Genomic DNA, 17,608 nt, shown 5'->3' with positions numbered 1-17,608 from the left:
ATAAATTACCTTTTCTCTTTTTTTACATAGAGCGGTGTGTGTGTGTGTGTGTGTGTGTGTGTGTGTGTGTGTGTGTGTGTGTGTGTGTGTGTGTGTGTGTGTGTGTGTGTGTGTGTGTGTGTGTGTGTGTGTGTGTGTGTGTGTGTGTGTGTGTGTGTGTGTGTGTGTGTGTGTGTGTGTGTGTGTGTGTGAGAGTGTGTGCGTGTGCGTCCGTCCATGTGTCCATGTGCGTGCTGCAGGTGGGTCCCTAATTTTAGTGAGTGCCTGGATTTACTTTGTGAGCCTAACAAAGAACGTCGTCTGGACCTGTGGTCAGAGTTTAAGAACCCAGATGACAAGGCAGTGGATAAAAGTGATTTTAGAGTAAATTATTTTGGGGGAAACCACGCTCTTGGTCTGATTCAGTCTGATCCATTCACTCTCGCTCGACCCTTCATCTTCCCATCTCTTTCTCCCTCTACTTTTCCGCTCTGCAGGATACCAATTGGCCAGACCACCTGTTGCTGTTGGTGACGGGGGCCTGACAGGAGAATGTGATTGGACGGCGAGGTCGTTAACCTCCACATACAGAGAGTTGTGATCCCTGGCAGGAGGGGGTGATGAGGACACACATCGTCTCAATGAACGCACACACACACACACACACACACACACACACACACACACACACACACACACACACACACACACACACACACAAGCAAACATACACCCACACACACACACAAACACACACCCACACCCACTGATACTCACAAATACCCCCACACACATACATACACAGACCAACGCACACATTAAAACGCATTCACCTCTCCCCCTCCCCCTCTCGTCCGCCTCCCCTTCTCCTCTGAAGGAGCGTTTAGTAAAACAGCAATCAGCCCTATTGAGGACCAGTCTCTTTTCTACAATTCTCTTTGTCCACAACTGATTGGCAATTTGTCTGGAGATGAATTAGTTAGCTGGTTTCACAGGAGAGGCTGAATGGAATAAAGGCCCAAAAGCCAAAGAATTGGCGATCTGGTTAAGAGAGAAGGGGAAGGACAGAAATAAGAGGGAGAGTTGAAGAAAGGGAGAGGCACGGAGTGAACGGGAGGACGGGTGAAAAGAGGGAATGAGAGTGCTTGAAATGGTGATATGGCAGTCTAAAGGGTAAGAGCGTAGACGGAGTGCTTCAGGCAATTAAAATGGCTTGCTGCTCCTCTGGTCCCATTGTCATGGATGGAGGGTTTTTGCATACCTCAAAGCTCCGGCAATGTTTTTTTCTGTCGCTCCATAGGGCTCACGTTCGCTCAAAGTGTTCTACAGCAAACATTTTGGGGGACCTCTTGTGGCTGTAACATTGTTTCGGAGTTGAAATAATAAAACTTGATTTACCGGACAGAAGTGAAAAGCACTGGCTGACGACTTTAGAATTGAGCTCTTCATCGGCCTTACAGTTTTAGGATTGCTGAGGCCTTGTCAGTGAAGAGTTGTCCCAGTTGTCTGTGACATAGCTTGTTAGCTCATTTGCTAACAGGGCAACACAGTTGTAAATGAGGTGTATGTAACAATCATCTGACTTTTGTAAGACACATTGGCCTGACGATAGTTGTGCGGACATGTATTCCCTGGCCCCGTTCTAAACCTAACCTAGACCAATTTCAAACAAAAGTTTGTCCACACAACCACAGAACGTCGCACGCACACACACACACACACACACACACACACACACACACACACACATATTCTCACTCACTCACGCACACACACACTCTCACTCACTCACTCACATGCACACACACACACACACGCACGCACGCACACACACACACACACACAGACACACACACACTCTCACTCACTCATAACACACACGCACACACTTCCGCTGGGATGTCCCCGATTTATTTTGGCACGGCTGACAATATAAACCTTGCTGACACACAATGGTTCTTCCTGAAAGGTTGCATATGATATCCTCCGTCTCTGTTTCACTCACATACACTCTTACACACGCAGACATAACATGTGCACACACTTATTCTGACACACACAAACAATATCCATTTCCGTTGGCAAGCTGTGTTTTCCTTTGTGTTGTGACAGTCAACACTACAAAACCTTCCTGAGAGACAATCGCTTAAAGGCTGGACATTACGTCATGACAAAGACACGCGGTCGCACGAACAGGCACACTGATATGTCAACATGCAACACTCACACTCGCCAGCATACAACCAGCAGGTGTGCTACCACTCATTCACATTTAAATTTTCCGTCTATAGTTGCATCACACCAAAACATTCAATCATCACCTACTCCAAGTGTACGTGTAACCGTACTTGGGGGAGCGTGTGAGCTTTGTTTTGGAAAGTTTAGGTGGATGTCTGTTTCAGATAGCAGATCATTTCAGACTGACAGGTATTCAGCTGCCAACACACACACACACACACACACACACACACACACACACACACACACACTGTCTGCGCTGGGCCTGACTTTCAGTGTACATTAACGTTAGAGGGGTAGTATGTAAAATTCTGCATTTTCATGTCAGAAGATAAACAGCATTTTTCAAACCCACAAAAAGATATTCTTTTTATCAAGGTAAAGGCCTGTTTCATTTAGTCCCCCCTCAACTGTGTCATATCCCCTTCACATGGTGTTGTGGTTGTCTGCCAGAAGTGGTCAAGATTTATTTATTTAACATTTTTAAAATTCACCTCATAGGGCTTGGTCATTTCTAACTGAATATTTTAATTGGATGAAAGATTCAAGTCTGAATCTCGTGTCCAACTGTGAGAGATTTTTTTCGTGTGAAACTGCGGAAATCTGTTTTATCGGTTTGAAAAAAACAGTCTGTTGATGGCTGATGTTGGTGAAGTCATCAACTCCCATGATCCCATAACCAGGTCTTTTGTTATTGTTTTGATTGTGAGACCCCTAGCAGCAGAAAATGACATACTGGGCGCTTCAGTGTTTAATCTCTAAATACCTGTTCCTCCATCAATGGAATTCGTTTTTTTCTCTCTCTCCATTGCACTGCGCGAGTCTGTGTCTACATAGGAGTGGTAGTAATTGCACAGGTACATTTTTCAGATGTCTGCCAGTGGACCACCTCATTGGAGCTGTCAGCACATACAAGGCCTAAAAAGCGTACAGCAAGAGCGTGAGAGACGAGGGGGAGGAGGAGAGTGAAATTGGGTTGGGTACAGTGTGAGGAGACGTAATAGGAAAGGACCAAGGTCAAGGGAAATCTAGAGAAAGATGGAGAGGTGAGATGGATAACTGACAGACGGCAGAGGAGGTGGAGGGAGAAGGTGGTGAAGGAGGATGGTGGTTTAATGGGAAAGCGCTTCTGTCATCGAGGCTAAGACCTAAGAAATATCATACTCACATCCCCAATTATCTGTGGATTAAGCACAGAGGGACACACATGCAATCTACATTCATATGCTGCACACACACAGAAAATGTGCTCAGCAACACAAACGGGCAAGTGGTCACTGTTGCAGACATGGGAAAAAGTTCTCATGGTCAAATTATGATGGTATGTCCCAATTTTAACCAACCTCTGCCCCCTCTGCCCCAGAGGCATGTTTCCCACAAGGTCCCTTGGTTGATTCATAATTATAGTAAACAACTCTTGTTATTCCTCCAATCTGAAACGATCAGTATCCGTGAATCTGATCATGACGAATCCATGTCCCATACATTTTAGGCTCCTTTCACTGATCAGTGAGCATCTCAACTTTGTATTATGTGGAGTGATCAACTTCACCATCTAGATTCAAACAAGCGTGGTCAGCATATTGCAATTTCTGATTTTTAATTTTCCAAAGAAGAAAAAAGGCAATGTCAACAACATAATTCACAAAACACCTTAAAAAAACAGACTGAGTTAAGTCTGACAATGTTAATAGAACATCGTCAGCATAGAGACTGACTCATAAAATTGAGTGCAGCTAAAATGAACATGACTGGTGAGGCTGGGCGGCCCTGCTGTCACTGTGTGGATCTGTTGGAAGGGATAAGATGTTGCACCATTTGTTTTAACTTGAGACATTTGGCTGGTGAGTGCCTGGATCCACTGCGTACATATTGGCACAAAACTATAAATAAGGCCACTGAATAAAAAGTGGTCGCAGTATCACAGCAGGCTGAAAAGTAAAGGCTCTTGATATCAAATGAAGGAGTCTCCTCCTAAAATTGGAGGCACTGCTCCCTTCATTAAAGTCCTGTCTGGCCCAGCTGTATTTAAAAAAAAAAGAGGATTATCTTCTCCAGGAACGTTGCAGGGATCTTGGCAAACAATTACACATAATCTCTATGCTCCTGCCCTCATCACCTGGTTTATTACCAGTTGAGAGGACTTTAATGGCAGATGTCACTTCTGTGCACAACACGTCTCAAGTTTCTCCTTTTTTCTTTGTCTTTATGGTGGTAGACATATGTCCTTAATATGCATGTCATTCAGATTTATACAAATTGTAGGCTAAATTAATTTGTTGTTGTTCATATGCCATACTCTCATAATTGTATATTGCTGGAACGGAATGCTTGAAATTTGTGAGCTAGCATTTTTCCTGTCTCCAGATTTTGGGAACAAAATCTTCAGTTCAGTTAACAGGTTTTATTTTTGTTGTCTGGCATTTTCTCCTCTCTTTTTTGCTGTGGAATAACTCTGTATCCACCCTTTGCACATTAAAAGCTTCCCGTACGAGTCAAACACTGAACTGAAGTATGCATATACAGTCAGTCAAAACACAGCCAGGCATTCAAATAGTTGGGCAAGTACTGAGTAAGACAGAGCCACTTGATATCACTGCCTCCCCAACTTCACTAAAAGCTCGTCAGTTGCGAGTGTGTGTGTGTGTGTGTGTGTGTGTGTGTGCGTATTTCTTTTCCTACAGTCTGTGTTTTACTATGAATTAGCCATTCTTGAGAAGAGCGCTAGATCTTTTTCCCATATAACGAGCAACAAGGAATATATGACACTTTATATCCATACTCCATACTCAGTGTTTATTAGCTGCTACGAAGCTTTCCGTGTCAAAAACAGCACGTGGACAGACATGCTGCAAAACATCCAATTTTGAGTAACGTGGTTCATGCCACAAAAATGCGGTTTATATACAGTATATATATATATAAAAAATGATATACTGGTGTTAAGGAGAATATACTGACAATCAAATCAAATGGTTTGTGCTACAGTTTAGCAACTAAGTAAAATAACGCAAAGTGTGGGGCACAAAAGGAAAAGAAGAAGACCACAAAGCCTGAGTGTCTATCTTCTCTGCTCAGTGTGTGTCCAGACAGTGTCTTCGCTATACGGAGAGCAGTCAGATCAGATAATCGCTTCCACTGGCTCCTCTCCTGTTTCTCACATTATCATCCATTATCCCTCCATTTCTCCGCTCCTCCTTTCAGTCCCTTTGTCATCTGTGCCCGACTCCCCCCTCTGTCTGCCTGTCTGACTATGTCTTAGAAAAACTCAACATCTCCCATGTGCGCTCTGTGCCTTCATATGCGCACCTATTAACTCCTTTCCCTCGCTTACACACGCACACACACACACACACACACACACACACACACACTCTCTCTCTCGCTCTCCCCCTTGCCTCTCTGTAGGAAACAATGCACAGGAATGGGTGTGCGGAGTGTGGAAGGAGGTAGAATTGCTTTTCAGAGATGTCAGGCACATCCTGTTACACACACACAGACACACAATGAGGATGTTGGCTGGACAATGGATAGGTCTCAGGGGTGTGAGTGTGGAAAGGGGCCCTTCCATACCTTGCCTTCCACTCCCTAAACAGTATTGCCTGTCCAGTAGTTAAACCCTTTCTTTCTATTCCGCGGCGGTGCTGCCTGCGTAGTTTTTCAACTCACTGTATTCCGATAACATCTACTCGCTAGATCACTGCAACTTGGCTGATATTGATTGAGGCAACAGAGAGGCAGACCTCTTCTACAGACGGACATGCGAGGTTTTGTTTGAATAAAGGGCAGGTGTGTGAGCGAATGGGTCTTTGTGTTCTCTGTGTGGGAAAGAAAAGCAGAGACAGAGTCAGATGTGCAACGAGTTTAGAGAGAGAGAACACAAGAAAAGAGAAGAATCCTGAGAAATATAAGAAACGCTTCTATGATTAACTAGTTCTTACAACACACCTTCCAGCCACATAATCCGAATGTGAAGGAAAACATTTTTGTTTTCCACTTCATTAATGGACACTCCCCCCATATCCCATGATCCTTAGTGCCATTTGGGGTCTGGAACCCCTCAGTGCATTCTATATTTCCAGGGGTCGTTATAAATGGTCACAGAGCAGATCTACAACTAACCAGAGCAACAGAAGGCCGGGCGTAGAGTGTGCGAGAGTTCAAGTATTTCTTTCCGCTAAATGTCTTCTTAGTTTGCAGTCACAACGCTCCACATGCTGCATTTTTTCTGACATGGTTCACAGTTTGGCTCTGTGATTGCTCAATGCTCTGAGATAAGAGTGGAAACTCAAGGTGAGAGCCACCCGAGCACAGAATTGATAAAACACGTGAATGTGAGATTGTGTAAGCTCTATTTAAAACGTCTCACTGTGCACAAAAGGTGCAGCATGGAGATGAATGAAGCCGCAGAGATCGAGGAATGGAGAGAACACCGAGAAGAGGAGGGGAGGAGTGATGGAGGGAGAGAAGGAGCAGTGCCCGGTGCTATTGTCCTGTCTGTCAGTCGCTGGAGGGAAAGAACAAAGAAAACTTGTGGGCTGTGGCATATCATATGTCTGTCTCTCTCTCTCTCTCTCTCTCTCTCGCTCTCTCTCTCTCTCTGAGTCGTTGCTCTGTTATTCACTCACACACTCAGTCCTCAGTACATTCACCCTGGGAGATGTGTGACTCTATTCCATGTGCCCCACCACCACACGCCCTCTTCATTTGTCATTCTTGATCTTTTATGCCAATCATCCTCCCCAACTAACCCCCTTTTTACTCCCTCCAGATCCAAAGAGGAGGGGATGGAGCAGGTGGATAGGCAGGCTTAGAGGAGCAGGAAGAAAAGAGAAGGAATGGAGGGAGGGAGGGAGGGAGGGAGGGAGGAGGAGGAGGAGACCTCTGACTACCCCTCAGGTAAGGAGGTCGCTGCAAGGCCAGTACACCCCACACCTGTCCCTTGGCGCCATGGAGGGGGGCAAGAGGGATGGGGTGTGACACACCTGTCCCCTGGGGAAGTCGCCATTAGAGGAATGAAGAACGACCTGTAAAGAGAAAAGGGGGACGGCAGTGGAGAAACACACTTGTCCCCTGACCTTTGAGTAGATGAGGAAAAGCTGTGTGTCTTGTCGTAAATTGCGGAGATAAAGAAGAGCGCACGTGGTTGACCGCACAACTGACGTGCTGTCGGAAACTCCTTGCACTCACATGTTTGACTCAATAGTAATCTTTCATGTGAAAATCTAACTGAATATTTCCAATGGGAAATATTGTCCTTTTGTGTGTATACTCTTCCAACAACCATCGAGCTGGTACTACAAACTTGACATGGCCTGGAGCATCCAATTACAAGATGGCCTGTGTAATCAGCAGGCCACCCGGCCGCGCAACATGGAAAGACTTGGAAAGAACGAAATGTTTGGCTAAATTGGCCCACTGTTATGGTAACGAATCAGTGCTCGGACAGTCGTTCACTGGACTGCTGATAATTTTCCTGACATGTCGATGAAACATTCTCGGTCAACGGCTAAACAACCTCCCTTGAATGGAAATCCCCATTTGTTTGGCTCTTCAATCCAACTCATGCAGGGGTCTTCTCTTCTCTTCTCATTCTGTGCAACAGTATTAAACTTTTCTGTGGGAGAATTTTCCCCTGTAAAGTTAAGAGAACATTTGTTCCTTCCAGAAAACAGTCCAATAAAAACATACCTCTTCTCTCTCTCTCTCTCTCTCTCTCTCTCTGTGTCTGTCTCTTATCTCTGTCTGTCTGCACTTCCCTTGTTTAAGTATATACTAAAGATAGAGGTACAAAATGTAGACGGTTTATTTAGTAAGTGACAGGTAACGCCCCAAAATGTTGCAGAGAAGAACACCGCTGCGACATTGCGTTTTAGAAACACAGCTTGGTTTATTGTGAGCCGTTTGAGGATTACTACTTTCCTATCTGGTCTTTCTTTGAGCATCAGCGCAGCTCTTTGTCATGTTAATCCAGTAATTCCTGGCACTCTATTAGCATGCCTGGATCAGACCCTACACACACAGGACACCTAACCCTGAGTTGATTAGTCGGGCCTCTTGTTCAGTTGGCATTACATATGTTTGATGAGAAAAGCTCCCGCGTCGCAGGGAGATTGCAGTGTGTGTGTGTGTGAGCCCTCTCATTGTACATCTTCCTCGGCCATCTTCTCTTCTTCACTAGCCCCTTTCACACCTCTAATCTCTCCTGGGTGATTTTCCCTGTGAAGGATACAGGAGTTTGTCCCTTAGCCTTCTCCAATGCGATTGCTATAACTGCTTTTCTTTGGCAAAACATCTGATGTCAGATGGTGATGATGATGATGCTATCAGCAAACAAATCTTCACCTTTGGTAGTGCCATGGCATGGCTTGCAAAGACAGTGGTTCCTCCCTCGAATCATGCATTTTGAGCACCGATACTCTGCCGAAGATTGTTAAGTTTGACCACATGTTAGATAGACTGAAGACAATTTATACACAAACATTGTATAAATGCTCGGAGCCCTTTGTTTTCCCAAAGTCATGTCACCCTCTCTATACGAATTACTAGTAGCTGAAAACAAAGTGTTTAGATGATTTATGATTGTGTGTGTGTGTGTGTGTGTGTGTGTGTGTGTGTGTGTGTGTGTGTGTGTGTGTGTGTGTGTGTGTGTGTGTGTGTGTGTGTGTGTGTGCTTGTGTGTACCAAAACACTCCAGCTATTCTGCATTCAACTCCTTTATGGACCGGTTTGCCCCTATTTGTTACCTTTGCGTAGTGTATGCGTGGGCCCATACGCGAGAAGGCGGTGGTGGGTTCCGGCTCAAATTTAGACACAGTAGAGCTGAACTTTGACCACAGTGACTGATTATCCTATGAGCTTTTATTTAGTGACACCATGGTTGTGACCCCTATCGGTTCCCACTTTTTGTCCCCCACAACTGCTGTTGCTTGTTATTTAGGCTAATTTTAGTTTTTGCAAAGACCACCACATCAATTGACAAAAATAACTAAACGGTTGAAAAGTCCATCCCATTTTGGGACAGAAATATGTAAAAAAAAAAAAAAAAAAAATTCTGGGTACCCTCGCCACCAATACTGTAGATAAAATCCCCCAAGTGTACAGGGTCAGTCTGTCTTATTTATACTGTGTGTGTGTGTGTGTTTGTGTGTGTGTGTGTGTGTGTGTGTGTGTGTGTGTGTGTGCACGTGTGGGGGATTCATGTTTGTAGGCAGGAATTTGGTGCATGAACGTGGGAGTATATGCCCTAATGAAAAACATTAAATTACCAAGGTAAACTGAACAGCCAGAGTCGAACTGTGTGTGTGTGTGTGTGTGTGTGTGTGTGTGTGTGTGTGTGTGTGTGTGTGTGTGTGTGTGTGTGTGTGTGTGTGTGTGTGTGTGTGTGTGTGTGTGTGTGTGTGTGTGTGTGTGTGTGTGTGTGTGTGTGTGTGTGTGTGTGTGTGTGAGAGACTGTGAGACTGTGTGTGTGCGTGTAGGGTGAACCAGTTTCCCAATTATTTCTGCTGTGATTGATTGGGTCACAGGTTACCACTCCAAACTCCTCATCCCACCAAAACACACACACACACACACACACACACACACACACACACACACACACACACACATTCCTTACCCCAATAACTCAAAGTGTTTTCTCTTAATCTACAAAGTCAAACACAAACACTCACTGCTACTCTCAGGATCTAATAGTGGCTACTGTTTCCATAGTGACTACTCCCAAGCCTTTCGCCATGGCAACATACAGTGCCATGGAGCAAGGTGGTCAGCAGACGGGTCAGTAGGCGGTCAGAAGGTCCTGGTCCTGTGTGGGGTGAGGCTGTTGGAGAGGATGATTGAGGTGCTGACACGGAGAGAGGGGGAGAAAAGGGGCTCTCCTTTTCTCTCACCCTTACAAGTTTAAGTTCTTCACTTTCCCGCCTGTGGTGAAGACAAAATATTAACTTTGGGGTAAGATGGGGAGAAAGGAAATGAGAGAGGAGCGAGACAAAGAAAGAGGTTCAAGTGGAGGGGAAGGATGGGATGGAAGGAGGGGACATGATCGGATCATGACTAAACTAAACTGATCAATAAGAGAAGTGTAGAAGAAGTGCTGGCTGTATTTTTCAGTTTGAAGTAGGTGTAGGTGTAGACACACAAGTCTGTATGAGCCAAAGAAGTAGTGAAGTCATGGTTGTCATGACCTATGTCATGGTTGCATTGGGAGTGGAGTTTTTTCTGCCAACGTTAGAAAGCCTCTAAAAGAGTTTTGTCCTCTAATCTCTGGGCTATTAGGAACCATTCAAGGCAACAAAAGGCCAAAAACCTTGGCCTCTATGGAGACGAGTTAAAAATAAAATCAGTGTTGACTAAGGAGCAACTGCATCACTCCTACCCACATGGTCTTCAAGCACTATGTGTCAAGTTGTAAATTATATCTTTTCCACTTTAAACAGAACGTCCGTCCCCATAAATCATGTCTGTCAGATGTTTGACACTGACGCTTGTTTCTGCCAGGTGTTGAGGACGTCCTGTTTTGTAGACACGACACGATGGTTTGTCTGCCTTATGTCAGAGGCGTTGAAGGAGTGCATGGAAACATAGAGATAAAAATAAGTTTATTAGGGATGGAAACATGGCGTTCGTCGCTGTTTTAAACTAAACACGAAATTCTGAAATAGAAGAGCTGTGCAGCGTAAATCTGTTTTGGCTGGGTTCTGCTTTGTTTCTGACCCTCTAAGTAGTTTTTTTGCTGTGGAGAATTCTCATTTCTGCTTTAATGACGGTCAATAAAGTTTCGGCCTTGATTGAGGATCATGTGTGAACAGTTTAAGCAGCTTGACTTTTAGATGATGTGTGTTTTATAACCAAACAGGATCGTAACCGGGCTTTCGCTGTATATTAAACTTTTGGTTTTCCCAGTTGAAGTCAAGGCTTGAATTTGAAACTCTATAGTACGTTGCCATGCCAAATATTTAGCGTCTTGCCTCTCTGTGCAGCTTTTGGAAGAGTTTCCAGAGTTAAGTCATAATGATGTGACTGTGGAGTCGGGGCATTAGAAGGGAGAAGCGTGAACATGCCCAGTCACACACCAGCGGTGAGATTCAAAGACGGAGGGTTATAAAATAACAACTCGGTTTGTTTGGGACGCGAAGGAACCGTTGCTAGGATGAACACATACACACATACAGGTCCATGTGCATGCACACTCGCACATTCAGGGCAAGTAGCGAGACAGAGGAAACTGTGTCATAAACACTGTCGGTACATATGTGGTTGTGATTTTCATGGTTAACACATCAGACAGAAAAATGTGTCTCGAGACTGAAAATGATGGGTTACCCAGAATATGGAGGGACGAAAGGACTCATTAAACCAATTGGCTGTCTATAGTAATTACATATTCTGAAGGTATTTGTAGTATCAAATATGCCATATGGGCATGAAAGGTTGTTGTTTAAGTTGGTTGATTATTATGTAAATTATGTAGAACCAAACACAGAATCTGTGTCATCTTTTTGACCCAGAAAAATCTTTTGGTCTCTAGGTGGTGTACTGCAGATTTCTGAGAGAGAAACTAAATACAGACAAACAAATTCAGTGTCAATTTTCCTGTTGGTAACAACCACAGATTTTATTTAAAAAATGGACATAGTCACCGTGTCTGGAAAGTGAAGGCAAGTGCCTGAAGCCTGTATTCTCTGGATTGACCAGCAGGGGACGACTGCACTGGTTGCAAAAATGACTACATTTCTATAAAAGTCTGTGAGAAAATGACTCTACTTCTCACTTCTTCACTGACTTAATGTCAGAAAACATTATCCTGAGGAGTTTATGGTCTTGTGCTCTAGTTTCAAGAGCAATAGAGCATGATGTTTATTTTGAAAACGATGGTCCCATTTAAAGTAAAATAGACGATAAGGGACGGTATGTATTGGGGGCGTGGATACCGCATGATTGACAGCTCATGCCGTCCAATGGGTGCAGGTCACAGGTGTAGCTGGACGTGCAGTGGAGGAGCTTAAAAGTAATCTCCCCGGCTCCTCCAAATATGGTGACTTCTGGTTTTGAAAAACCAAGATGGCGCTGGCCCAAATGCTAAACTCGAGGCTTCAAAACAGCAGCTCACTAACCAGTGGATGACGTCACGGTGGGTTTCCAGTTGGTTGTAACATGACAGCTTTTGTAGTGCTCCCTCCCTCTCAGAAATGAACAAATTGGCACAGACTAAATGAATCCCGTAGAAAACACCTGAAGTGAAGCAAAACAAGAGAAAGCATTGTCTAAAAAATGAGAAGGAAAAAAAAATCTCTCCCTCACTTGGCATCAGGAGGATGACTTCAACTGTCGCTAATTGGAGTACGGTGCAGTGGATTAACGGAGGTGGTTGTTATCCCACCCTGTGATTGGCTGAGGCAGAAGCCTCATCTGGCCAAGGTGTCTGGGATGTGTGAAAAATGATAGGCTTTTAATGGCTTGTACTTCACTCACATATGTCAGCAGCTACTAACAGCATTAGAAATAAACACAATGCTTTAAAACCAAATGTTTGCACTTCACTAACACACACACACACACACACACACACACACACACACGTTTCCCATGCGCTGCCTGAGGGAGGAGAGGGGGTGGAGGAGGTGGAGGAGGAGAAGACAGGAGACTCCATACTACCCCCCCCCCCCCCCGTTCTCTCTGCCTTTGGGCTACGTTGTCGTTCTGCACGACGCGTTAGAAAATGGAGAGAAAGGGGATAAGAAATATAATACATGAAAGTTGATACAGGTGTAGGTCATGGTAGTTTATCATGTGTCTGTCATCCAGAGTGGTGGCTGCTGGAGGGGTGGAAAAAAAAGTCTCATTTTGATTTTTGCAGGAAAACCCTTCAATTGATATATGGAATTTTGCATCTTTCCATGTATATAATAACATAACCGTAGAATATGTCACAAAACACTGGAGCCAATCCCAGCTGAGATTGGGCGAGAGGCAGGGTGCACCCTGGACAGGACGACAGCCTATCACAGGGCCAACATACAATGACAAACAACCATTCACACTCACAACCACACCTATGGTCAATTTAGAGTCTCTAATCAACCTAACCCCAATCTGTATGTTTTTGGACTGTGGGAGGAAGCTGGAGAACCCGTAGAGAAACCCACAAAGACACGGGGAGAACATGCACACGCCACACAGAAAGGCCTTGGGTGGTTGGATGGTGCGAACCTGGATTCGAACCAAGAACCTTCGTGCTGTGCCCCAACATGTTTAATCATTGCTTCAGAGTTGATCCGGGATGTCGATGTATAAACTGCGATGGATAATTTAACTTTGCTTTCATTTCCTCGGACAGGTTTGGCAAACATTGGGAACTGTTTGAAACCTGTTTGACAGTCTGACTGCTGGTGTTTTGACGGATCTGATTATCGTAACTGATGGAAATGATGTGCACGACTATGGAAATAATAGTTATAATAAACTGGAATTAGATTTGAACGCCATGACATCACAACAAAAATGGAGGCTAATACTGTTACAGTGCCCTGGGTGGTTTTCCAAATATATATGGATCTCATTATGGATCAAGACATTGGATCATGGGTTATTCCAATTTATTGCTTCTGTTGCTGTGCGGTGTCCTAATAAGGCCTATGTTAAATTTGACATCTGGACTCAATGCAGAAGGAAAGTGGGAGCTGGAAACAAAAGGAGACGAAGGGAAACAGACAGCGAGACTTCAACAGTGAGCCTCTTGTTTGATCACCTGAAGGAACAGTGGTTCAAAAAATGAGGCAAAAGAATTTGTGTACGGGGTAAAAGCAGAGAGGAGGGAAAACAAAGTGAAGAGGAAAAAGAAAAGAGAACCTGATAGAGGTAGAGAAAGATGAGAGGAGCGGAGAGTCATCTGTGGTTCCCATGGTCCAGAGAATGAGCTGCTTGTGCTCGCATGGTTGAGTGTGTGTGTGTGTGTGTGTGCGTGTGTGTGTGCGCGTGTGTGTGTCATTAGAGTCCCCCAGAGCGCTGAGACCAAAGGGGTCTCACCGTGACACCTATTATCCCCCCGAAACATGACACACCACCAGGGAGAGAGACAGAAGGAGAGACGGGGGTGGAGCCCACGTTTCACTTGTTTCTCCCTCCGTTATAGTGACTGTTTGTCTGTGTGTGCGCGCCTGCACCGTAGACACGCGTGTGTTTTGTGTGAATGCTTCTGCACCGACTAGCAGCATCTGCTGTGTGTGTTAATAGTGCACACGCGCGCGCGCGCACACACACACACACACACACACACACACACACACACACACACACACACACACACTGTGGCCTGAGTGAGTTTATGTTCCTGTGTAGGAACCCCCCGAGTGCATTTTTCTGTGGTAGGAGGTTAAATGTAGCAGATCCCTGCACTGTGCCAGTTGTTTGCCTTGGCCACACTTCTAAGTCCCTGACACACATTTTACAGTGTCTGTGGGCAAATACAGTAAAAGTGGGGGGATGTGTTTTGTATGAGTAGTGGGAATATTTTTCAAGAAAGGGAACAGGATTTTTTTTCGTGGTCCAAAAGTCAGTAAACTGTTGTGGATGTGCTATGGCCCAGATTCGTGCAATTTCATTTAGTCATGATTTCAATAACCCAGGTCCTAGATGTATTTCTGCTTGTGCACCGTCAAATGAGGCCCTACTCAAATTAGAATCTAATGATTACACAGCATGTAAGAGCATTAACTGTAATTTGCCACGGAGTGTCAGCCGAACGCCTGAATGTACGCGTTGCGTGAAAGAAATAAGGAAGAGCAGCTTGTGTGAGCTCGGTCTGGAGGTGCAGTGGGAGCAGTGGTCGGTGAAACACCCGGCGTAGTTGTGGCAGAGATGCTGTTGTCAGGAGGTGGACGTGGATGGTGCTTATAGGGTGTCAGCCTGCTGGGAGGCTGGTTGAAGGTGTGTGTGTGTGTGTGTCTGTGTTGGGGCGGGGTGGGTGTATGGTTGATATAAGTGGAGGCTGTTTGGAGGGGGGTCGACTTGAGACATTTTAAACCCTGGCTCCTCTCTTTCTATAGGCCTTATCAGGTTTCCTAATGGCTGCCAGCAATGAAGAAATACAGAGCCAAAAAGAGACGGAGCACAAGTCGGAGCCGGGGTGTAGAGTGGTCACAGGGTTAAGAATAAAGGGGGGAGTAAAGTGGGTGTGGAGGGAGAGGGGAGCGGTGAATGAAAGAAAAAGGTTTGGGGGGGAGTGAAAGCAGAGATGGTGGAGGGAAAACAAGTCAGGAGAAGGAGGGAAACGTATGGTAGAAAAAGAGGGGGATAGAAGGGAAAATGAAGAAAAGATAAGGAGAGGAAGTAGGAAAACAAAGGCATAGAATAGGGAGAGAGGGAGAAGAGGGAGAAGAAAGAGAGATAAAAAAAAACAACCCCACTGGGGCTCATGTCTGAAAGTCAAAGTAGCCCCCGTCTCTCTGTCTCTTTCTCTCTCTCTCCGTCTTTCTTTCTCTGGGAGCCGTCAAAATAATGGATTGTCACGCTAAATGGCCGGATACAAGAGGGCAAAGGGGTTGCCTGGGCGGACGAGTCGAGAAGCAGGGGGGTAATTGTAGAAGGCAGGGGGGTGGGGGGCAGTTTGGATAGACGGGGGAGGCGAATAGACTGACGAGTCCCCTGTGCTTCCTAGTCTATTCATTCCCCATTAAGGAGCATCGCCAAAAGCAACATGAAGGAGCGATTGTCATTCTGATTCTGAGATCAGGGTTCTCATCAGTTTTGCTCTGTGCTCCCTTTGGTTCTTTGCGAGATTGACTTCTAGTAACACAGTGGTAACCCACAGGAACCTCACACTGACTGTTCGGGGTCTGGGAAAAACCGGTTTGTTTTTTTCTGATGGACAATGTATTTTTGATACAATGACGATGCACGTTCAGCGGTTGGGCTCGTTCACCTGAGTGGTCAGGCGACGTCCTCATTATACTGTTTGAGGATGTTACAGGGTTTTTTTTATTTATAAATAGCATAAATGGCTCAACACCAGGTAATTGAGAAACACCAGGACGGCCTTTGGTTTCTGTCAGGGATTCTGGACAGTCGCTTTTGTTCTCACAAAGGTAATTTGGCAGCCCTCTGTAATATATTTGAACATGTAAAAATGTGTCTTGGCTGTTGCAGTATTCTGAGCAGATTTTTCCTGGCCCAGTAGCTCGCCGGTCATTTTGTGGATTTTGCAAAGCTTCTGGTTAGGATCAGCTCTGAGCGCAAAATAGAGACAAGCTACACAACGCATGCTTTCCACATCGGTGGGGAAATTAATCTCTGTGTCTAATAGACAGATTTGGTCTCCCATACATACTTAACTGTCTATGCTGTGCACATTTCTATTTTTTTTTTCAGTGTCTGTTATCAGTGTCTGTTATCTGCCACCTTCTGGTAATTCTTTTTGGCCAGACGGAGCTCCCCTGCCCACGATAACATGTGGTTGTGAGAAGTTGCACCATTGAAACACTACACCATTTTTCGATCAACCCTTTTTGAACAAAGGTCTTCTTCAAAAATACTCGCCAGATGATGATAAGACGACATATCACAACAGAAACACCACTGCAAACAGCTGGTGCTTTGTACAATTGGTCAATTATGCATGTGTTTGTGGATAATGCTCCAGTTGATCGCTAGAGGCTGTATGTGGGATGTTTATTTTCTCCTTTCTTCCTCCGTCTCCCTGGAAAGGCCCCCGAATCAATGTGGGTCTTGGATGTATATTTGATGTATCTCGATATCCAAACGTCAAGGCACCGCCGTTGTTATTCCTCCTGACACCACAGGATCAATATCTGACAGCAAATTCATGGCCTCGGGAAGAGACGGGTGCTCCCAGTTTGTGTGTGTGTGGACATGCAGGTCGATCGGCGTCCATGTGCATTCAGAGGGCAGGAAAAAGAGAGATTCACAAACAAAAGACTGTCATAACACACAGTAAAGGGCACTAGACGAGATCACTTGTGTAAAACACTGATGAAATACAGGTACTGATGTGTAACTGTGTGTACAAATAATATGTTTGTTTTGGCCAACGGAGATGTTTGCCTCATAATCACTCGCCATCTGATTTAGTGGAAAGGTATGCAGTTCATATTTTTCATTTCCCCAACCTCCTCTCGCGTATGAAAAGAATAGAAAACAAAGGGGGGTGAAAGTTGGGGTAAGGAGGAAAAATACAGTACAAATAACACAGTAGAATGAAGTCATGGAAAAGTGTGCATGCATATATACGTTTTCCAAAGAAAGCTTGGAAATGCAGTCTGACGGAGTGACTGCAGTTCAATCAGGACTGCCTCTTGTGGGAAATGCCGTAACACCCAGAGACCTCTAATGTAGTTAGAAAGTCGACTTTTTCAGATAATGGATTTGATAATGT

This window comes from Scophthalmus maximus, chromosome 11 (assembly GCF_022379125.1).
Source record: "Scophthalmus maximus strain ysfricsl-2021 chromosome 11, ASM2237912v1, whole genome shotgun sequence".
In the NCBI taxonomy this organism is placed as follows: Eukaryota; Metazoa; Chordata; class Actinopteri; order Pleuronectiformes; family Scophthalmidae; genus Scophthalmus; species Scophthalmus maximus.
Note: the sequence above shows the minus strand (reverse complement) of the source record.